Source organism: Hyla sarda, chromosome 1 (assembly GCF_029499605.1).
Source record: "Hyla sarda isolate aHylSar1 chromosome 1, aHylSar1.hap1, whole genome shotgun sequence".
NCBI classification, from domain to species: Eukaryota; Metazoa; Chordata; class Amphibia; order Anura; family Hylidae; genus Hyla; species Hyla sarda.
In genome coordinates, this window is record NC_079189.1 from 215,351,500 (window position 1) to 215,371,476 (window position 19,977).

A 19,977-nucleotide genomic window follows, 5' to 3' on the forward strand; every position below is an offset into this window, starting at 1 on the left:
AGATCAAGAAAACCACAAAATATGTGTTTATAAACTGAGCTATCCTGACTCCTAGTGGTTGATGTCTTAGTAACACAAAGACTAGAAGATTCATTACAATGAAACAGTATGAGGTCATCAAAAACATCACACTTATTCTCACAATGCCATGTAGTAAACATTTCACCTGAACAGGAACTTGAACCCTGCACCCTCAGATTAAAAGTCTGATGCTCTACCGACTGAGCTATCCAGGCTCTGTGAGTGCAACTTTCTAGTCACACACAAAAAACAAATAACATAAATTCTCTGCTATAAAAGAATACAAGGTTAAAAAGATCAAGAAAAACACAGAATATGTGTTTACCAACTGAACTATCCTGACTCCTAGTGGTTGATGTCTTAGTAACACAAAGACTAGAAGATAAAATACTATGAAACAGTTTGTGGTCAAAAACATCACACTTATTATCACAATGCCTTATAGTGAACATTTCGCCTGAACAGGGACTTGAACCCTGGACCCTCAGATTAAAAGTCTGATGCTCTACCGACTGAGCTATCCAGGCTCTGTGTGAGTACTCTTCTAGTCACACAAAAAAATCACATAAATTCTCTTCTATAAAAGAAGAAAATGTTGAAAAGATCAAGAAAACCACAAAATATGTGTTCATCAACTGATCTATCCTGACTCCTAGTGGTTGATGTCTTAGTAACACAAAGACTAGAAGATTCATTACAATGAAACAGTTTGTGGTCAAAAACATCACACTTTTTCTCACAATGCCATGTAGTGAACATTTTGCCTGAACAGGGACTTGAACCCTGGACCCTCAGATTAAAAGTCTGATGCTCTACCGACTGAGCTATCCTGGCTCTGTGATAGCATTCCTCCAGTCACACAAAAAAAACACATAAATTCTCTACTATAAAAGAAGAAAATGTTGAAAAGATCAAGAAAACCACAAAATATGTGTTTACCAACTGATCTATCCTGACTCCTAGTGGTTGATGTCTTAGTAACACAAAGACTAGAAGATTCATTACAATGAAACAGTTTGTGGTCAAAGACATCACACTTATTCTCACAATGCCATGTAGTGAACATTTCGCCTGAACAGGGACTTGAACCCTGGACCCTGAGATTAAAAGTCTGATGCTCTACCGACTGAGCTATCCAGGCTCTGTGAGAGCAATTTTCTAATCACACACAAAAAAAAACAATCACATAAATTCTCTGCTATAAAAGAATACAAGGTTGAAAAGATCAAGAAAACCACAAAATATGTGTTTGTCAACTGAGCTATCCTGACTCCTAGTGGTTGATGTCTTAGTAAAACAAAGACTAGAAGATTCATTACAATGAAACAGTTTGTGGTCAAAAACATCACACTAATTCTCACAATGCCATGTAGTGAACATTTCGCCTGAACAGGGACTTGAACCCTGGACCCTGAGATTAAAAGTCTGATGCTCTACCGACTGAGCTATCCAGGCTCTGTGAGAGCAATTTTCTAATCACACACAAAAAAAAAATCACATAAATTCTCTGCTATAAAAGAATACAAGGTTGAAAAGATCAAGAAAAACACAGAATATGTGTTTACCAACTGAGCTATCCTGACTCCTAGTGGTTGATGTCTTAGTAACACAAAGACTAGAAGATAAAATACTATGAAACAGTTTGTGGTCAAAAACATCACGCTTATTATCACAATGCCTTATAGTGAACATTTTGCCTGAACAGGGACTTGAACCCTGGACCCTCAGATTAAAAGTCTGATGCTCTACCGACTGAGCTATCCAGGCTCTGTGAGAGCAATTTTCTAGTCACACACAAAAAACAAATAACATAAATTCTCTGCTATAAAAGAAAACAAGGTTGAAAAGATCAAGAAAAACACAGAATATGTGTTTACCAACTGAACTATCCTCACTCCTAGTGGTTGATGTCTTAGTAACACAAAGACTAGAAGATAAATTACTATGAAACAGTTTGTGGTAAAAAACAGCACACTTATTATCACAATGCCTTATAGTGAACATTTCGCCTGAACAGGGACTTGAACCCTGGACCCTCAGATTAAAAGTCTGATGCTCTACCGACTGAGCTATCCAGGCTCTGTGAGAGCAATTTTCTAATCACACACAAAAAAAATCACATAAATTCTCTACTATAAAAGAAGAAAATGTTGAAAAGATCATGAAAACCACAAAATATGTGTTTGTCAACTGAGCTATCCTGACTCCTAGTGGTTGATGTCTTAGTAAAACAAAGACTAGAAGATTCATTACAATGAAACAGTTTGTGGTCAAAAACATCACACTTATTCTCACAATGCCATGTAGTGAACATTTCGCCTGAACAGGGACTTGAACCCTGGACCCTCAGATTAAAAGTCTGATGCTCTACCGACTGAGCTATCTAGGCTCTGTGAGGGCAATTTTCTAGTCACACTTACACACACACACACACACAAAAAAACAAACATAAATTCTCTGCTATAAAAGAAGACAAGGTTGAAAAGATCAAGAAAAACACAGAATATGTGTTTACCATCTGAACTATCTTGACTCCTAGTGGTTGATGTCTTAGTAACACAAAGACTAAAAGATAAAATGCTATGAAACAGTTTGTGGTCCAAAACATCACACTTATTATCACAATGCCTTATAGTGAACATTTTGCCTGAACAGGGACTTGAACCCTGGACCCTCAGATTAAAAGTCCGATGCTCTACCGACTGAGCTATCCAGAATCTGAGAGTGTAATTTTCTAATCACACACAAAAAACAAATAACATAAATTCTCTGCTATAAAAGAAGACAAGGTTGAAAAGATCAAGAAAAACACAGAATATGTGTTTACCAACTGAACTATCCTCACTCCTAGTGGTTGATGTCTTAGTAACACAAAGACTAGAAGATAAAATACTATGAAACAGTTTGTGGTAAAAAAACAGCACACTTATTATCACAATGCCTTATAGTGAACATTTCGCCTGAACAGGGACTTGAACCCTGGACCCTCAGATTAAAAGTCTGATGCTCTACCGACTGAGCTATCCAGGCTCTGTGAGAGCATTTTTCTTGTCACACAAAAAAAAATCACATAAATTCTCTACTATAAAAGAAGAAAATGTTGAAAAGATCAAGAAAACCACAAAATATGTGTTTATCAACTGAGCTATCCTGACTCCTAGTGGTTGATGTCTTAGTAACACAAAGACTAGAAGATTCATTACAATGAAACAGTATGTGGTCATCAAAAACATCACACTTATTATCACAATGCCATGTAGTGAACATTTCACCTGAACAGGAACTTGAACCCTGCACCCTCAGATTAAAAGTCTGATGCTCTACCGACTGAGCTATCCAGGCTCTGTGAGTGCAACTTTCTAGTCACACACAAAAAACAAATAACATAAATTCTCTGCTATAAAAGAATACAAGGTTAAAAAGATCAAGAAAAACACAGAACATGTGTTTACCAACTGAACTATCCTGACTCCTAGTGGTTGATGTCTTAGTAACACAAAGACTAGAAGATAAAATACTATGAAACAGTTTGTGGTCAAAAACATCACGCTTATTATCACAATGCCTTATAGTGAACATTTCGCCTGAACAGGGACTTGAACCCTGGACCCTCAGATTAAAAGTCTGATGCTCTACCGACTGAGCTATCCAGGCTCTGTGTGAGTACTCTTCTAGTCACACAAAAAAAATCACATAAATTCTCTTCTATAAAAGAAGAAAATGTTGAAAAGATCAAGAAAACCACAAAATATGTGTTTACCAACTGAGCTATCCTGACTCCTAGTGGTTGATGTCTTAGTAACACAAAGACTAGAAGATTCATTACAATGAAACAGTTTGTGGTCAAAAACATCACACTTATTCTCACAATGCCATGTAGTGAACATTTTGCCTGAACAGGGACTTGAACCCTGGACCCTGAGATTAAAAGTCTGATGCTCTACCGACTGAGCTATCCAGGCTCTGTGAGAGCAATTTTCTAATCACACACAAAAAAAAAATCACATAAATTCTCTGCTATAAAAGAATACAAGGTTGAAAAGATCAAGAAAAACACAGAATATGTGTTTACCAACTGAGCTATCCTGACTCCTAGTGGTTGATGTCTTAGTAACAGAAAGAATAGAAGATAAAATATTATGAAACAGTTTGTGGTCAAAAACATCACGCTTATTATCACAATGCCTTATAGTGAACATTTCGCCTGAACAGGGACTTGAACCCTGGACCCTCAGATTAAAAGTCTGATGCTCTACCGACTGAGCTATCCAGGCTCTGTGAGAGCATTTTTCTTGTCACACAAAAAAAAATCACATAAATTATCTACTATAAAAGAAGAAAATGTTGAAAAGATCAAGAAAACCACAAAATATGTGTTTACCAACTGAGCTATCCTGACTCCTAGTGGTTGATGTCTTAGTAACACAAAGACTAGAAGATTCATTACAATGAAACAGTATGTGGTCATCAAAAACATCACACTTATTATCACAATGCCATGTAGTGAACATTTCACCTGAACAGGAACTTGAACCCTGCACCCTCAGATTAAAAGTCTGATGCTCTACCGACTGAGCTATCCAGGCTCTGTGAGTGCAACTTTCTAGTCACACACAAAAAACAAATAACATAAATTCTCTGCTATAAAAGAATACAAGGTTAAAAAGATCAAGAAAAACACAGAATATGTGTTTACCAACTGAACTATCCTGACTCCTAGTGGTTGATGTCTTGGTAACACAAAGACTAGAAGATAAAATACTATGAAACAGTTTGTGGTCAAAAACATCACACTTATTATCACAATGCCTTATAGTGAACATTTCGCCTGAACAGGGACTTGAACCCTGGACCCTCAGATTAAAAGTCTGATGCTCTACCGACTGAGCTATCCAGGCTCTGTGTGAGTACTCTTCTAGTCACACAAAAAAATCACATAAATTCTCTTCTATAAAAGAAGAAAATGTTGAAAAGATCAAGAAAACCACAAAATATGTGTTTACCAACTGAGCTATCCTGACTCCTAGTGGTTGATGTCTTAGTAACACAAAGACTAGAAGATTCATTACAATGAAACAGTTTGTGGTCAAAAACATCACACTTATTCTCACAATGCCATGTAGTGAACATTTCGCCTGAACAGGGACTTGAACCCTGGACCCTCAGATTAAAAGTCTGATGCTCTACCGACTGAGCTATCCAGGCTCTGAGAGAGCAATTTTCTAATCACACACAAAAAAAAAAATCACATAAATTCTCTGCTATAAAAGAATACAAGGTTGAAAAGATCAAGAAAAACACAGAATATGTGTTTACCAACTGAGCTATCCTGACTCCTAGTGGTTGATGTCTTAGTAACACAAAGAATAGAAGATAAAATACTATGAAACAGTTTGTGGTCAAAAACATCACGCTTATTATCACAATGCCTTATAGTGAACATTTTGCCTGAACAGGGACTTGAACCCTGGACCCTCAGATTAAAAGTCTGATGCTCTACCGACTGAGCTATGCAGGATCTGTGAGAGCAAATTTCTAGTCACACACAAAAAACAAATAACATAAATTCTCTGCTATAATAGAAGACGAGGTTGAAAAGATCAAGAAAAGCACAAAAAATGTGTTTACCAACTGAGCTATCCTGACTCCTAGTGGTTGATGTCTTAGTAACACAAAGACTAGAAGATTCATTACAATGAAACAATTTGTGGTCAAAAACATCACACTTATTCTCACAATGCCATGTAGTGAACATTTCGCCTGAACAGGGACTTGAACCCTGGACCCTCAGATTAAAAGTCTGATGCTCTACCGACTGAGCTATCCAGGCTCTGTGAGAGCAATTTTCTAATCACACACAAAAAAAAATCACATAAATTCTCTGCTATAAGAGAATACAAGGTTGAAAAGATCAAGAAAAACACAGAATATGTGTTTACCAACTGAGCTATCCTGACTCCTAGTGGTTGATGTCTTAGTAACACAAAGACTAGAAGATAAAATACTATGAAACAGTTTGTGGTCAAAAACATCACGCTTATTATCACAATGCCTTATAGTGAACATTTTGCCTGAACAGGGACTTGAACCCTGGACCCTCAGATTAAAAGTCTGATGCTCTACCGACTGAGCTATCCAGGCTCTGTGACAGCAATTTTCTAGTCACACACAAAAAACAAATAACATAAATTCTCTGCTATAAAAGAAAACAAGGTTGAAAAGATCAAGAAAAACACAGAATATGTGTTTACCAACTGAACTATCCTCACTCCTAGTGGTTGATGTCTTAGTAACACAAAGACTAGAAAATAAAATACTATGAAACAGTTTGTGGTAAAAAAAACAGCACACTTATTATCACAATGCCTTATAGTGAACATTTCGCCTGAACAGGGACTTGAACCCTGGACCCTCAGATTAAAAGTCTGATGCTCTACCGACTGAGCTATCCAGGCTCTGTGAGAGCATTTTTCTTGTCACACAAAAAAAAAATCACATAAATTCTCTACTATAAAAGAAGAAAATGTTGAAAAGATCAAGAAAACCACAAAATATGTGTTCATCAACTGAGCTATCCTGACTCCTAGTGGTTGATGTCTTAGTAACACAAAGACTAGAAGATTCATTACAATGAAACAGTTTGTGGTCAAAAACATCAAACTTTTTCTCACAATGCCATGTAGAGAACATTATGCCTGAACAGGGACTTGAACCCTGGACCCTCAGATTAAAAGTCTGATGCTCTACCGACTGAGCTATCCAGGCTCTGTGATAGCATTCCTCTAGTCACACAAAAAAATCACAGAGATTCTCTACTATAAAAGAAGAAAATGTTGAAAAGATCAAGAAAACCACAAAATATGTGTTTACCAACTGAGCTATCCTGACTCCTAGTGGTTGATGTTTTAGTAACACAAAGACTAGAAGATTCATTACAATGAAACAGTTTGTGGTCAAAGACATCACACTTATTCTCACAATGCCATGTAGTGAACATTTCGCCTGAACAGGGACTTGAACCCTGGACCCTCAGATTAAAAGTCTGATGCTCTACCGACTGAGCTATCCAGCCTCTGTGAGAGCAATTTTCTAGTCACACACAAAAAACAAATAACATAAATTCTCTACTATAAAAGAAGACAAGGTTGAAAAGATCAAGAAAAACACAGAATATGTGTTTACCAACTGAACTATCCTCACTCCTAGTGGTTGATGTCTTAGTAACACAAAGACTAGAAGATAAAATACTATGAAACAGTTTGTGGTAAAAAACAGCACACTTATTATCACAATGCCTTATAGTGAACATTTCACCTGAACAGGGACTTGATCCCTGGACCCTCAGATTAAAAGTCTGATGCTCTACCGACTGAGCTATCCAGGCTCTGTGAGAGCATTTTTCTTGTCACACACAAAAAAATCACATAAATTCTCTACTATAAAAGAAGAAAATGTTGAAAAGATCAAGAAAACCACAAAATATGTGTTTATCAACTGAGCTATCCTGACTCCTAGTGGTTGATGTCTTAGTAACACAAAGACTAGAAGATTCATTACAATGAAACAGTTTGTGGTCAAAAACATCACACTTATTCTCACAATGCCATGTAGTGAACATTTCACCTGAACAGGAACTTGAACCCTGCACCCTCAGATTAAAAGTCTGATGCTCTACCGACTGAGCTATCCAGGCTCTGTGAGTGCAACTTTCTAGTCACACACAAAAAACAAATAACATAAATTCTCTGCTATAAAAGAATACAAGGTTAAAAAGATCAAGAAAAACACAGAATATGTGTTTACCAACTGAACTATCCTGACTCCTAGTGGTTGATGTCTTAGTAACACAAAGACTAGAAGATAAAATACTATGAAACAGTTTGTGGTCAAAAACATCACACTTATTATCACAATGCCTTATAGTGAACATTTCGCCTGAACAGGGACTTGAACCCTGGACCCTCAGATTAAAAGTCTGATGCTCTACCGACTGAGCTATCCAGGCTCTGTGTGAGTACTCTTCTAGTCACACAAAAAAATCACATAAATTCTCTTCTATAAAAGAAGAAAATGTTGAAAAGATCAAGAAAACCACAAAATATGTGTTCATCAACTGATCTATCCTGACTCCTAGTGGTTGATGTCTTAGTAACACAAAGACTAGAAGATTCATTACAATGAAACAGTTTGTGGTCAAAAACATCACACTTTTTCTCACAATGCCATGTAGTGAACATTTTGCCTGAACAGGGACTTGAACCCTGGACCCTCAGATTAAAAGTCTGATGCTCTACCGACTGAGCTATCCTGGCTCTGTGATAGCATTCCTCCAGTCACACAAAAAAAACACATAAATTCTCTACTATAAAAGAAGAAAATGTTGAAAAGATCAAGAAAACCACAAAATATGTGTTTACCAACTGATCTATCCTGACTCCTAGTGGTTGATGTCTTAGTAACACAAAGACTAATTACAATGAAACAGTTTGTGGTCAAAGACATCACACTTATTCTCACAATGCCATGTAGTGAACATTTCGCCTGAACAGGGACTTGAACCCTGGACCCTGAGATTAAAAGTCTGATGCTCTACCGACTGAGCTATCCAGGCTCTGTGAGAGCAATTTTCTAATCACACACAAAAAAAAACAATCACATAAATTCTCTGCTATAAAAGAATACAAGGTTGAAAAGATCAAGAAAACCACAAAATATGTGTTTGTCAACTGAGCTATCCTGACTCCTAGTGGTTGATGTCTTAGTAAAACAAAGACTAGAAGATTCATTACAATGAAACAGTTTGTGGTCAAAAACATCACACTAATTCTCACAATGCCATGTAGTGAACATTTCGCCTGAACAGGGACTTGAACCCTGGACCCTGAGATTAAAAGTCTGATGCTCTACCGACTGAGCTATCCAGGCTCTGTGAGAGCAATTTTCTAATCACACACAAAAAAAAAATCACATAAATTCTCTGCTATAAAAGAATACAAGGTTGAAAAGATCAAGAAAAACACAGAATATGTGTTTACCAACTGAGCTATCCTGACTCCTAGTGGTTGATGTCTTAGTAACACAAAGACTAGAAGATAAAATACTATGAAACAGTTTGTGGTCAAAAACATCACGCTTATTATCACAATGCCTTATAGTGAACATTTTGCCTGAACAGGGACTTGAACCCTGGACCCTCAGATTAAAAGTCTGATGCTCTACCGACTGAGCTATCCAGGCTCTGTGAGAGCAATTTTCTAGTCACACACAAAAAACAAATAACATAAATTCTCTGCTATAAAAGAAAACAAGGTTGAAAAGATCAAGAAAAACACAGAATATGTGTTTACCAACTGAACTATCCTCACTCCTAGTGGTTGATGTCTTAGTAACACAAAGACTAGAAGATAAAATACTATGAAACAGTTTGTGGTAAAAAAAAAAAACATCACGCTTATTATCACAATGCCTTATAGTGAACATTTCGCCTGAACAGGGACTTGAACCCTGGACCCTCAGATTAAAAGTCTGATGCTCTACCGACTGAGCTATCCAGGCTCTGTGAGAGCATTTTTCTTGTCACACAAAAAAAAATCACATAAATTCTCTACTATAAAAGAAGAAAATGTTGAAAAGATCAAGAAAACCACAAAATATGTGTTCATCAACTGATCTATCCTGACTCCTAGTGGTTGATGTCTTAGTAACACAAAGACTAGAAGATTCATTACAATGAAACAGTTTGTGGTCAAAAACATCACACTTTTTCTCACAATGCCATGTAGTGAACATTTTGCCTGAACAGGGACTTGAACCCTGGACCCTCAGATTAAAAGTCTGATGCTCTACCGACTGAGCTATCCAGGCTCTGTGATAGCATTCCTCTAGTCACACAAAAAAAAAACATAAATTCTCTACTATAAAAGAAGAAAATGTTGAAAAGATCAAGAAAACCACAAAATATGTGTTTACCAACTGAGCTATCCTGACTCCTAGTGGTTGATGTTTTAGTAACACAAAGACTAGAAGATTCATTACAATGAAACAGTTTGTGGTCAAAGACATCACACTTATTCTCACAATGCCATGTAGTGAACATTTCGCCTGAACAGGGACTTGAACCCTGGACCCTCAGATTAAAAGTCTGATGCTCTACCGACTGAGCTATCCAGGCTCTGTGAGAGCAATTTTCTAGTCACACACAAAAAACAAATAACATAAATTCTCTACTATAAAAGAAGACAAGGTTGAAAAGATCAAGAAAAACACAGAATATGTGTTTACCAACTGAACTATCCTGACTCCTAGTGGTTGATGTCTTAGTAAGACAAAGACTAGAAGATAAAATACTATGAAACAGTTTGTGGTAAAAAAAAAAACATCACGCTTATTATCACAATGCCTTTATAGTGCACATTTCGCCTGAACAGGGACTTGAACCCTGGACCCTCAGATTAAAAGTCTGATGCTCTACCGACTGAGCTATCCAGGCTCTGTGAGAGCATTCTTCTAGTCACACAAAAAAAATCACATAAATTCTCTACTATAAAAGAAGAAAATGTTGAAAAGATCAAGAAAACCACAAAATATGTGTTTACCAACTGAGCTATCCTGACTCCTAGTGGTTGATGTTTTAGTAACACAAAGACTAGAAGATTCATTACAATGAAACAGTATGTGGTCATCAAAAACATCACACTTATTATCACAATGCCATGTAGTGAACATTTCACCTGAACAGGAACTTGAACCCTGCACCCTCAGATTAAAAGTCTGATGCTCTACCGACTGAGCTATCCAGGCTCTGTGAGTCCAACTTTCTAGTCACACACAAAAAACAAATAACATAAATTCTCTGCTATAAAAGAATACAAGGTTAAAAAGATCAAGAAAAACACAGAACATGTGTTTACCAACTGAACTATCCTGACTCCTAGTGGTCGATGTCTTAGTAACACAAAGACTAGAAGATAAAATACTATGAAACAGTTTGTGGTCAAAAACATCACGCTTATTATCACAATGCCTTATAGTGAACATTTCGCCTGAACAGGGACTTGAACCCTGGACCCTCAGATTAAAAGTCTGATGCTCTACCGACTGAGCTATCCAGGCTCTGTGTGAGTACTCTTCTAGTCACACAAAAAAAATCACATAAATTCTCTTCTATAAAAGAAGAAAATGTTGAAAAGATCAAGAAAACCACAAAATATGTGTTTACCAACTGAGCTATCCTGACTCCTAGTGGTTGATGTCTTAGTAACACAAAGACTAGAAGATTCATTACAATGAAACAGTTTGTGGTCAAAAACATCACACTTATTCTCACAATGCCATGTAGTGAACATTTCGCCTGAACAGGGACTTGAACCCTGGACCCGGAGATTAAAAGTCTGATGCTCTACCGACTGAGCTATCCAGGCTCTGTGAGAGCAATTTTCTAATCACACACAAAAAAAAAAATCACATAAATTCTCTGCTATAAAAGAATACAAGGTTGAAAAGATCAAGAAAACCACAAAATATGTGTTTGTCAACTGAGCTATCCTGACTCCTAGTGGTTGATGTCTTAGTAAAACAAAGACTAGAAGATTCATTACAATGAAACAGTTTGTGGTCAAAAACATCACACTTATTCTCACGATGCCATGTAGTGAACATTTCGCCTGAACAGGGACTTGAACCCTGGACCCTGAGATTAAAAGTCTGATGCTCTACCGACTGAGCTATCCATGCTCTGTGAGAGCAATTTTCTAATCACACACAAAAAAAAAAAATCACATAAATTCTCTGCTATAAAAGAATACAAGGTTGAAAAGATCAAGAAAAACACAGAATATGTGTTTACCAACTGAGCTATCCTGACTCCTAGTGGTTGATGTCTTAGTAACACAAAGAATAGAAGATAAAATACTATGAAACAGTTTGTGGTCAAAAACATCACGCTTATTATCACAATGCCTTATAGTGAACATTTTGCCTGAACAGGGACTTGAACCCTGGACCCTCAGATTAAAAGTCTGATGCTCTACCGACTGAGCTATGCAGGATCTGTGAGAGCAAATTTCTAGTCACACACAAAAAACAAATAACATAAATTCTCTGCTATAATAGAAGACAAGGTTGAAAAGATCAAGAAAACCACAAAATATGTGTTTACCAACTGAGCTATCCTGACTCCTAGTGGTTGATGTCTTAGTAACACAAAGACTAGAAGATTCATTACAATGAAACAGTTTGTGGTCAAAAACATCACACTTATTCTCCCAATGCCATGTAGTGAACATTTCGCCTGAACAGGGACTTGAACCCTGGACCCTCAGATTAAAAGTCTGATGCTCTACCGACTGAGCTATCCAGGCTCTGTGAGAGCAATTTTCTAATCACACACAAAAAAAAAATCACATAAATTCTCTGCTATAAAAGAATACAAGGTTGAAAAGATCAAGAGAAACACAGAATATGTGTTTACCAACTGAGCTATCCTGACTCCTAGTGGTTGATGTCTTAGTAACACAAAGACTAGAAGATAAAATACTATGAAACAGTTTGTGGTCAAAAACATCATGCTTATTATCACAATGCCTTATAGTGAACATTTTGCCTGAACAGGGACTTGAACCCTGGACCCTCAGATTAAAAGTCTGATGCTCTACCGACTGAGCTATCCAGGCTCTGTGAGAGCAATTTTCTAGTCACACACAAAAAACAAATAACATAAATTCTCTGCTATAAAAGAAAACAAGGTTGAAAAGATCAAGAAAAACACAGAATATGTGTTTACCAACTGAACTATCCTCACTCCTAGTGGTTGATGTCTTAGTAACACAAAGACTAGAAGATAAAATACTATGAAACAGTTTGTGGTAAAAAAAACAGCACACTTATTATCACAATGCCTTATAGTGAACATTTTGCCTGAACAGGGACTTGAACCCTGGACCCTCAGATTAAAAGTCTGATGCTCTACCGACTGAGCTATCCAGGCTCTGTGAGAGCATTTTTCTTGTCACACAAAAAAAAATTACATAAATTCTCTACTATAAAAGAAGAAAATGTTGAAAACATCAAGAAAACCACAAAATATGTGTTCATCAACTGATCTATCCTGACTCCTAGTGGTTGATGTCTTAGTAACACAAAGACTAGAAGATTCATTACAATGAAATAGTTTGTGGTCAAAAACATCACACTTTTTCTCACAATGCCATGTAGTGAACATTTTGCCTGAACAGGGACTTGAACCCTGGACACTCAGATTAAAAGTCTGATGCTCTACCGACTGAGCTATCCAGGCTCTGTGATAGCATTCCTCTAGTCACACAAAAAAAACACATAAATTCTCTACTATAAAAGAAGAAAATGTTGAAAAGATCAAGAAAACCACAAAATATGTGTTTACCAACTGAGCTATCCTGACTCCTAGTGGTTGATGTTTTAGTAACACAAAGACTAGAAGATTCATTACAATGAAACAGTTTGTGGTCAAAGACATCACACTTATTCTCACAATGCCATGTAGTGAACATTTCGCCTGAACAGGCACTTGAACCCTGGACCCTCAGATTAAAAGTCTGATGCTCTACCGACTGAGCTATCCAGGCTCTGTGAGAGCAATTTTCTAGTCACACACAAAAAACAAATAACATAAATTCTCTACTATAAAAGAAGACAAGGTTGAAAAGATCAAGAAAAACACAGAATATGTGTTTACCAACTGAACTATCCTGACTCCTAGTGGTTGATGTCTTAGTAAGACAAAGACTAGAAGATAAAATACTATGAAATAGTTTGTGGTAAAAAAAAAACATCACGCTTATTATCACAATGCCTTTATAGTGCACATTTCGCCTGAACAGGGACTTGAACCCTGGACCCTCAGATTAAAAGTCTGATGCTCTACCGACTGAGCTATCCAGGCTCTGTGAGAGCATTCTTCTAGTCACACAAAAAAAATCACATAAATTCTCTACTATAAAAGAAGAAAATGTTGAAAAGATCAAGAAAACCACAAAATATTTGTTTACCAACTGAGCTATCCTGACTCCTAGTGGTTGAGGTTTTAGTAACACAAAGACTAGAAGATTCATTACAATGAAACAGTTTGTGGTCAAAGACATCACACTTATTATCACAATGCCTTATAGTGAACATTTCGCCTGAACAGGGACTTGAACCCTGGACCCTCAGATTAAAAGTCTGATGCTCTACCGACTGAGCTATCCAGCCTCTGTGAGAGCAATTTTCTAGTCACACACAAAAAAACAAATAACATAAATTCTCTACTATAAAAGAAGACAAGGTTGAAAAGATCAAGAAAAACACAGAATATGTGTTTACCAACTGAACTATCCTCACTCCTAGTGGTTGATGTCTTAGTAACACAAAGACTAGAAGATAAAATACTATGAAACAGTTTGTGGTAAAAAACAGCACACTTATTATCACAATGCCTTATAGTGAACATTTCGCCTAAACAGGGACTTGAACCCTGGACCCTCAGATTAAAAGTCTGATGCTCTACCGACTGAGCTATCCAGGCTCTGTGAGAGCATTTTTCTTGTCACACAAAAAAAATCACATAAATTCTCTACTATAAAAGAAGAAAATGTTGAAATGATCAAGAAAACCACAAAATATGTGTTTATCAACTGAGCTATCCTGACTCCTAGTGGTTGATGTCTTAGTAACACAAAGACTAGAAGATTCATTACAATGAAACAGTATGTGGTTATCAAAAACATCACACTTATTATCACAATGCCATGTAGTGAACATTTCACCTGAACAGGAACTTGAACCCTGCACCCTCAGATTAAAAGTCTGATGCTCTACCGACTGAGCTATCCAGGCTCTGTGAGCGCAACTTTCTAGTCACTCACAAAAAACAAATAACATAAATTCTCTGCTATAAAAGAATACAAGGTTAAAAAGATCAAGAAAAACACAGAATATGTGTTTACCAACTGAACTATCCTGACTCCTAGTGGTTGATGTCTTGGTAACACAAAGACTAGAAGATAAAATACTATGAAACAGTTTGTGGTCAAAAACATCACACTTATTATCACAATGCCTTATAGTGAACATTTCGCCTGTACAGGGACTTGAACCCTGGACCCTCAGATTAAAAGTCTGATGCTCTACCGACTGAGCTATCCAGGCTCTGTGTGAGTACTCTTCTAGTCACACAAAAAAATCACATAAATTCTCTTCTATAAAAGAAGAAAATGTTGAAAAGATCAAGAAAACCACAAAATATGTGTTTACCAACTGAGCTATCCTGACTCCTAGTGGTTGATGTCTTAGTAACACAAAGACTAGAAGATTCATTACAATGAAACAGTTTGTGGTCAAAAACATCACACTTATTCTCACAATGCCATGTAGTGAACATTTCGCCTGAACAGGGACTTGAACCCTGGACCCTCAGATTAAAAGTCTGATGCTCTACCGACTGAGCTATCCAGGCTCTGAGAGAGCAATTTTCTAATGACACACAAAAAAAAAATCACATAAATTCTCTGCTATAAAAGAATACAAGGTTGAAAAGATCAAGAAAAACATAGAATATGTGTTTACCAACTGAGCTATCCTGACTCCTAGTGGTTGATGTCTTAGTAACACAAAGAATAGAAGATAAAATACTATGAAACAGTTTGTGGTCAAAAACATCATGCTTATTATCACAATGCCTTATAGTGAACATTTTGCCTGAACAGGGACTTGAACCCTGGACCCTCAGATTAAAAGTCTGATGCTCTACCGACTGAGCTATCCAGGCTCTGTGAGAGCAATTTTCTAATCACACACAAAAAAAAAATCACATAAATTCTCTGCTATAAGAGAATACAAGGTTGAAAATATCAAGAAAAACACAGAATATGTGTTTACCAACTGAGCTATCCTGACTCCTAGTGGTTGATGTCTTAGTAACACAAAGACTAGAAGATAAAATACTATGAAACAGTTTGTGGTCAATAACATCACGCTTATTATCACAATGCCTTATAGTGAACATTTTGCCTGAACAGGGACTTGAACCCTGGACCCTCAGATTAAAAGTCTGATGCTCTACCGACTGAGCTATCCAGGCTCTGTGAGAGCAATTTTCTAGTCACACACAAAAAACAAATAACATAAATTCTCTGCTATAAAAGAAAACAAGGTTGAAAAGATCAAGAAAAACACAGAATATGTGTTTACCAACTGAACTATCCTCACTCCTAGTGGTTGATGTCTTAGTAACACAAAGACTAGAAGATAAAATACTATGAAACAGTTTGTGGTAAAAAAAACAGCTCACTTATTATCACAATGCCTTATAGTGAACATTTCGCCTGAACAGGGACTTGAACCCTGGACCCTCAGATTAAAAGTCTGATGCTCTACCGACTGAGCTATCCAGGCTCTGTGAGAGCATCTTTCTTGTCACACAAAAAAAAATCACATAAATTCTCTACTATAAAAGAAGAAAATGTTGAAAAGATCAAGAAAACCACAAAATATGTGTTCATCAACTGAGCTATCCTGACTCCTAGTGGTTGATGTCTTAGTAACACAAAGACTAGAAGATTCATTACAATGAAACAGTTTGTGGTCAAAAACATCAAACTTTTTCTCACAATGCCATGTAGAGAACATTATGCCTGAACAGGGACTTGAACCCTGGACCCTCAGATTAAAAGTCTGATGCTCTACCGACTGAGCTATCCAGGCTCTGTGATAGGATTCCTCTAGTCACACAAAAAAATCACAGAAATTCTCTACTATAAAAGAAGAAAATGTTGAAAAGATCAAGAAAACCACAAAATATGTGTTTACCAACTGAGCTATCCTAGTGGTTGATGTTTTAGTAACACAAAGACTAGAAGATTCATTACAATGAAACAGTTTGTGGTCAAAGACATCACACTTATTCTCACAATGCCATGTAGTGAACATTTCGCCTGAACAGGGACTTGAACCCTGGACCCTCAGATTAAAAGTCTGATGCTCTACCGACTGAGCTATCCAGCCTCTGTGAGAGCAATTTTCTAGTCACACACAAAAAACAAATAACATAAATTCTCTACTATAAAGAAGACAAGGTTGAAAAGATCAAGAAAAACACAGAATATGTGTTTACCAACTGAACTATCCTCACTCCTAGTGGTTGATGTCTTAGTAACACAAAGACTAGAAGATAAAATACTATGAAACAGTTTGTGGTAAAAAACAGCACACTTATTATCACAATGCCTTATAGTGAACATTTCGCCTGAACAGGGACTTGAACCCTGGACCCTCAGATTAAAAGTCTGATGCTCTACCGACTGAGCTATCCAGGCTCTGTGAGAGCATTCTTCTTGTCACACACAAAAAAATCACATAAATTCTCTACTATAAAAGAAGAAAATGTTGAAAAGATCAAGAAAACCACAAAATATGTGTTTAGCAACTGAGCTATCCTGACTCCTAGTGGTTGATGTCTTAGTAACACAAAGACTAGAAGATTCATTACAATGAAACAGTTTGTGGTCAAAAACATCACACTTATTCTCACAATGCCATGTTGTGAACATTTCGCCTGAAGAGGGACTTAAACCCTGGACCCTCAGATTAAAAGTCTGATGCTCTACCGACTGAGCTATCCAGGCTCTGTGAGAGCAATTTTCTAATCACACACAAAAAAAAAAATCACATAAATTCTCTGCTATAAAAGAATACAAGGTTGAAAAGATCAAGAAAAACACAGAATATGTGTTTACCAACTGAGCTATCCTGACTCCTAGTGGTTGATGTCTTAGTAACACAAAGAATAGAAGATAAAATACTATGAAACAGTTTGTGGTCAAAAACATCACGCTTATTATCACAATGCCTTATAGTGAACATTTTGCCTGAACAGGGACTTGAACCCTGGACCCTCAGATTAAAAGTCTGATGCTCTACCAACTGAGCTATGCAGGATCTGTGAGAGCAAATTTCTAGTCACACACAAAAAACAAATAACATAAATTCTCTGCTATAATAGAAGACAAGGTTGAAAAGATCAAGAAAACCACAAAATATGTGTTTACCAACTGAGCTATCCTGACTCCTAGTGGTTGATGTCTTAGTAACACAAAGACTAGAAGATTCATTACAATGAAACAGTTTGTGGTCAAAAACATCACACTTACTCTCACAATGCCATGTAGTGAACATTTCACCTGAACAGGGACTTGAACCCTGCACCCTCAGATTAAAAGTCTGATGCTCTACCGACTGAGCTATCCAGGCTCTGTGAGTGCAACTTTCTAGTCACACACAAAAAACAAATAACATAAATTCTCTGCTATAAAAGAATACAAGGTTAAAAAGATCAAGAAAAACACAGAATATGTGTTTACCAACTGAACTATCCTGACTCCTAGTGGTTGATGTCTTAGTAACACAAAGACTAGAAGATAAAATACTATGAAACAGTTTGTGGTCAAAAACATCACGCTTATTATCACAATGCCTTATAGTGAACATTTCGCCTGAACAGGGACTTGAACCCTGGACCCTCAGATTAAAAGTCTGATGCTCTACCGACTGAGCTATCCAGGCTCTGTGTGAGTACTCTTCTAGTCACACAAAAAATAAACATAAATTCTCTTCTATAAAAGAAGAAAATGTTGAAAAGATCAAGAAAACCACAAAATATGTGTTTACCAACTGAGCTATCCTGACTCCTAGTGGTTGATGTCTTAGTAACACAAAGACTAGAAGATTCATTACAATGAAACAGTTTGTGGTCAAAAACATCACACTTATTCTCACAATGCCATGTTGTGAACATTTCGCCTGAAGAGGGACTTAAACCCTGGACCCTCAGATTAAAAGTCTGATGCTCTACCGACTGAGCTATCCAGGCTCTGTGAGAGCAATTTTCTAATCACACACAAAAAAAAAATCACATAAATTCTCTGCTATAAAAGAATACAAGGTTGAAAAGATCAAGAAAAACACAGAATATGTGTTTACCAACTGAGCTATCCTGACTCCTAGTGGTTGATGTCTTAGTAACACAAAGAATAGAAGATAAAATACTATGAAACAGTTTGTGGTCAAAAACATCACGCTTATTATCACAATGCCTTATAGTGAACATTTTGCCTGAACAGGGACTTGAACCCTGGACCCTCAGATTAAAAGTCTGATGCTCTACCAACTGAGCTATGCAGGATCTGTGAGAGCAAATTTCTAGTCACACACAAAAAACAAATAACATAAATTCTCTGCTATAATAGAAGACAAGGTTGAAAAGATCAAGAAAACCACAAAATATGTGTTTACCAACTGAGCTATCCTGACTCCTAGTGGTTGATGTCTTAGTAACACAAAGACTAGAAGATTCATTACAATGAAACAGTTTGTGGTCAAAAACATCACACTTACTCTCACAATGCCATGTAGTGAACATTTCGCCTGAACAGGGACTTGAACCCTGGACCCTCAGATTAAAAGTCTGATGCTCTACCGACTGAGCTATCCAGGCTCTGTGAGAGCAATTTTCTAATCACACACAAAAAAAAAATCACATAAATTCTCTGCTATAAAAGAATACAAGGTTGAAAAGATCAAGAAAAACACAGAATATGTGTTTACCAACTGAACTATCCTGACTCCTAGTGGTTGATGTCTTAGTAAGACAAAGACTAGAAGATAAAATACTATGAAACAGTTTGTGGTAAAAAAAAACATCACACTTATTATCACAATGCCTTTATAGTGCACATTTCGCCTGAACAGGGACTTGAACCCTGGACCCTCAGATTAAAAGTCTGATGCTCTACCGACTGAGCTATCCAGGCTCTGTGAGAGCATTCTTCTAGGCACACAAAAAAAATCACATAAATTCTCTACTATAAAAGAAGAAAATGTTAAAAAGATCAAGAAAACCACAAAATATGTGTTTACCAACTGAGCTATCCTGACTCCTAGCGGTTG

At 36.8% G+C, this 19,977-nt stretch overlaps 35 non-coding genes across 35 annotated transcripts; all 35 read right to left on the reverse strand.

Annotated features, from left to right (window-relative positions):
• Window positions 1–475: 475 nt before the first annotated feature.
• Window positions 476–548, reverse strand: TRNAK-UUU (transfer RNA lysine (anticodon UUU)). The gene has a single exon. It is a non-coding gene; the product is annotated as a tRNA-Lys (tRNA).
• A 1,167-nt stretch (window positions 549–1,715) lies between these two features.
• TRNAK-UUU (transfer RNA lysine (anticodon UUU)) lies at window positions 1,716–1,788 on the reverse strand. The gene has a single exon. It is a non-coding gene; the product is annotated as a tRNA-Lys (tRNA).
• Window positions 1,789–2,027: 239 nt separating this feature from the next.
• TRNAK-UUU (transfer RNA lysine (anticodon UUU)) lies at window positions 2,028–2,100 on the reverse strand. Its single transcript has one exon. It is a non-coding gene; the product is annotated as a tRNA-Lys (tRNA).
• A 237-nt stretch (window positions 2,101–2,337) lies between these two features.
• TRNAK-UUU (transfer RNA lysine (anticodon UUU)) lies at window positions 2,338–2,410 on the reverse strand. The gene has a single exon. It is a non-coding gene; the product is annotated as a tRNA-Lys (tRNA).
• A 568-nt stretch (window positions 2,411–2,978) lies between these two features.
• Window positions 2,979–3,051, reverse strand: TRNAK-UUU (transfer RNA lysine (anticodon UUU)). The gene has a single exon. It is a non-coding gene; the product is annotated as a tRNA-Lys (tRNA).
• A 551-nt stretch (window positions 3,052–3,602) lies between these two features.
• TRNAK-UUU (transfer RNA lysine (anticodon UUU)) lies at window positions 3,603–3,675 on the reverse strand. Its single transcript has one exon. It is a non-coding gene; the product is annotated as a tRNA-Lys (tRNA).
• Window positions 3,676–4,222: 547 nt separating this feature from the next.
• Window positions 4,223–4,295, reverse strand: TRNAK-UUU (transfer RNA lysine (anticodon UUU)). The gene has a single exon. It is a non-coding gene; the product is annotated as a tRNA-Lys (tRNA).
• A 551-nt stretch (window positions 4,296–4,846) lies between these two features.
• TRNAK-UUU (transfer RNA lysine (anticodon UUU)) lies at window positions 4,847–4,919 on the reverse strand. The gene has a single exon. It is a non-coding gene; the product is annotated as a tRNA-Lys (tRNA).
• A 234-nt stretch (window positions 4,920–5,153) lies between these two features.
• Window positions 5,154–5,226, reverse strand: TRNAK-UUU (transfer RNA lysine (anticodon UUU)). Its single transcript has one exon. It is a non-coding gene; the product is annotated as a tRNA-Lys (tRNA).
• Window positions 5,227–5,778: 552 nt separating this feature from the next.
• TRNAK-UUU (transfer RNA lysine (anticodon UUU)) lies at window positions 5,779–5,851 on the reverse strand. Its single transcript has one exon. It is a non-coding gene; the product is annotated as a tRNA-Lys (tRNA).
• A 238-nt stretch (window positions 5,852–6,089) lies between these two features.
• TRNAK-UUU (transfer RNA lysine (anticodon UUU)) lies at window positions 6,090–6,162 on the reverse strand. Its single transcript has one exon. It is a non-coding gene; the product is annotated as a tRNA-Lys (tRNA).
• Window positions 6,163–6,403: 241 nt separating this feature from the next.
• Window positions 6,404–6,476, reverse strand: TRNAK-UUU (transfer RNA lysine (anticodon UUU)). Its single transcript has one exon. It is a non-coding gene; the product is annotated as a tRNA-Lys (tRNA).
• A 237-nt stretch (window positions 6,477–6,713) lies between these two features.
• Window positions 6,714–6,786, reverse strand: TRNAK-UUU (transfer RNA lysine (anticodon UUU)). Its single transcript has one exon. It is a non-coding gene; the product is annotated as a tRNA-Lys (tRNA).
• Window positions 6,787–7,953: 1,167 nt separating this feature from the next.
• On the reverse strand, window positions 7,954–8,026 carry TRNAK-UUU (transfer RNA lysine (anticodon UUU)). The gene has a single exon. It is a non-coding gene; the product is annotated as a tRNA-Lys (tRNA).
• A 1,159-nt stretch (window positions 8,027–9,185) lies between these two features.
• On the reverse strand, window positions 9,186–9,258 carry TRNAK-UUU (transfer RNA lysine (anticodon UUU)). Its single transcript has one exon. It is a non-coding gene; the product is annotated as a tRNA-Lys (tRNA).
• Window positions 9,259–9,503: 245 nt separating this feature from the next.
• TRNAK-UUU (transfer RNA lysine (anticodon UUU)) lies at window positions 9,504–9,576 on the reverse strand. The gene has a single exon. It is a non-coding gene; the product is annotated as a tRNA-Lys (tRNA).
• Window positions 9,577–9,812: 236 nt separating this feature from the next.
• TRNAK-UUU (transfer RNA lysine (anticodon UUU)) lies at window positions 9,813–9,885 on the reverse strand. The gene has a single exon. It is a non-coding gene; the product is annotated as a tRNA-Lys (tRNA).
• A 234-nt stretch (window positions 9,886–10,119) lies between these two features.
• Window positions 10,120–10,192, reverse strand: TRNAK-UUU (transfer RNA lysine (anticodon UUU)). Its single transcript has one exon. It is a non-coding gene; the product is annotated as a tRNA-Lys (tRNA).
• A 245-nt stretch (window positions 10,193–10,437) lies between these two features.
• On the reverse strand, window positions 10,438–10,510 carry TRNAK-UUU (transfer RNA lysine (anticodon UUU)). The gene has a single exon. It is a non-coding gene; the product is annotated as a tRNA-Lys (tRNA).
• A 550-nt stretch (window positions 10,511–11,060) lies between these two features.
• Window positions 11,061–11,133, reverse strand: TRNAK-UUU (transfer RNA lysine (anticodon UUU)). The gene has a single exon. It is a non-coding gene; the product is annotated as a tRNA-Lys (tRNA).
• Window positions 11,134–12,307: 1,174 nt separating this feature from the next.
• TRNAK-UUU (transfer RNA lysine (anticodon UUU)) lies at window positions 12,308–12,380 on the reverse strand. The gene has a single exon. It is a non-coding gene; the product is annotated as a tRNA-Lys (tRNA).
• Window positions 12,381–12,619: 239 nt separating this feature from the next.
• TRNAK-UUU (transfer RNA lysine (anticodon UUU)) lies at window positions 12,620–12,692 on the reverse strand. Its single transcript has one exon. It is a non-coding gene; the product is annotated as a tRNA-Lys (tRNA).
• Window positions 12,693–12,933: 241 nt separating this feature from the next.
• TRNAK-UUU (transfer RNA lysine (anticodon UUU)) lies at window positions 12,934–13,006 on the reverse strand. The gene has a single exon. It is a non-coding gene; the product is annotated as a tRNA-Lys (tRNA).
• A 236-nt stretch (window positions 13,007–13,242) lies between these two features.
• Window positions 13,243–13,315, reverse strand: TRNAK-UUU (transfer RNA lysine (anticodon UUU)). Its single transcript has one exon. It is a non-coding gene; the product is annotated as a tRNA-Lys (tRNA).
• A 551-nt stretch (window positions 13,316–13,866) lies between these two features.
• On the reverse strand, window positions 13,867–13,939 carry TRNAK-UUU (transfer RNA lysine (anticodon UUU)). Its single transcript has one exon. It is a non-coding gene; the product is annotated as a tRNA-Lys (tRNA).
• Window positions 13,940–14,487: 548 nt separating this feature from the next.
• Window positions 14,488–14,560, reverse strand: TRNAK-UUU (transfer RNA lysine (anticodon UUU)). The gene has a single exon. It is a non-coding gene; the product is annotated as a tRNA-Lys (tRNA).
• Window positions 14,561–15,417: 857 nt separating this feature from the next.
• On the reverse strand, window positions 15,418–15,490 carry TRNAK-UUU (transfer RNA lysine (anticodon UUU)). The gene has a single exon. It is a non-coding gene; the product is annotated as a tRNA-Lys (tRNA).
• Window positions 15,491–15,729: 239 nt separating this feature from the next.
• TRNAK-UUU (transfer RNA lysine (anticodon UUU)) lies at window positions 15,730–15,802 on the reverse strand. The gene has a single exon. It is a non-coding gene; the product is annotated as a tRNA-Lys (tRNA).
• A 239-nt stretch (window positions 15,803–16,041) lies between these two features.
• On the reverse strand, window positions 16,042–16,114 carry TRNAK-UUU (transfer RNA lysine (anticodon UUU)). Its single transcript has one exon. It is a non-coding gene; the product is annotated as a tRNA-Lys (tRNA).
• Window positions 16,115–16,355: 241 nt separating this feature from the next.
• On the reverse strand, window positions 16,356–16,428 carry TRNAK-UUU (transfer RNA lysine (anticodon UUU)). The gene has a single exon. It is a non-coding gene; the product is annotated as a tRNA-Lys (tRNA).
• Window positions 16,429–16,664: 236 nt separating this feature from the next.
• TRNAK-UUU (transfer RNA lysine (anticodon UUU)) lies at window positions 16,665–16,737 on the reverse strand. Its single transcript has one exon. It is a non-coding gene; the product is annotated as a tRNA-Lys (tRNA).
• Window positions 16,738–17,275: 538 nt separating this feature from the next.
• TRNAK-UUU (transfer RNA lysine (anticodon UUU)) lies at window positions 17,276–17,348 on the reverse strand. The gene has a single exon. It is a non-coding gene; the product is annotated as a tRNA-Lys (tRNA).
• Window positions 17,349–18,521: 1,173 nt separating this feature from the next.
• On the reverse strand, window positions 18,522–18,594 carry TRNAK-UUU (transfer RNA lysine (anticodon UUU)). Its single transcript has one exon. It is a non-coding gene; the product is annotated as a tRNA-Lys (tRNA).
• An 858-nt stretch (window positions 18,595–19,452) lies between these two features.
• TRNAK-UUU (transfer RNA lysine (anticodon UUU)) lies at window positions 19,453–19,525 on the reverse strand. Its single transcript has one exon. It is a non-coding gene; the product is annotated as a tRNA-Lys (tRNA).
• Window positions 19,526–19,768: 243 nt separating this feature from the next.
• TRNAK-UUU (transfer RNA lysine (anticodon UUU)) lies at window positions 19,769–19,841 on the reverse strand. The gene has a single exon. It is a non-coding gene; the product is annotated as a tRNA-Lys (tRNA).
• Window positions 19,842–19,977: the final 136 nt, after the last annotated feature.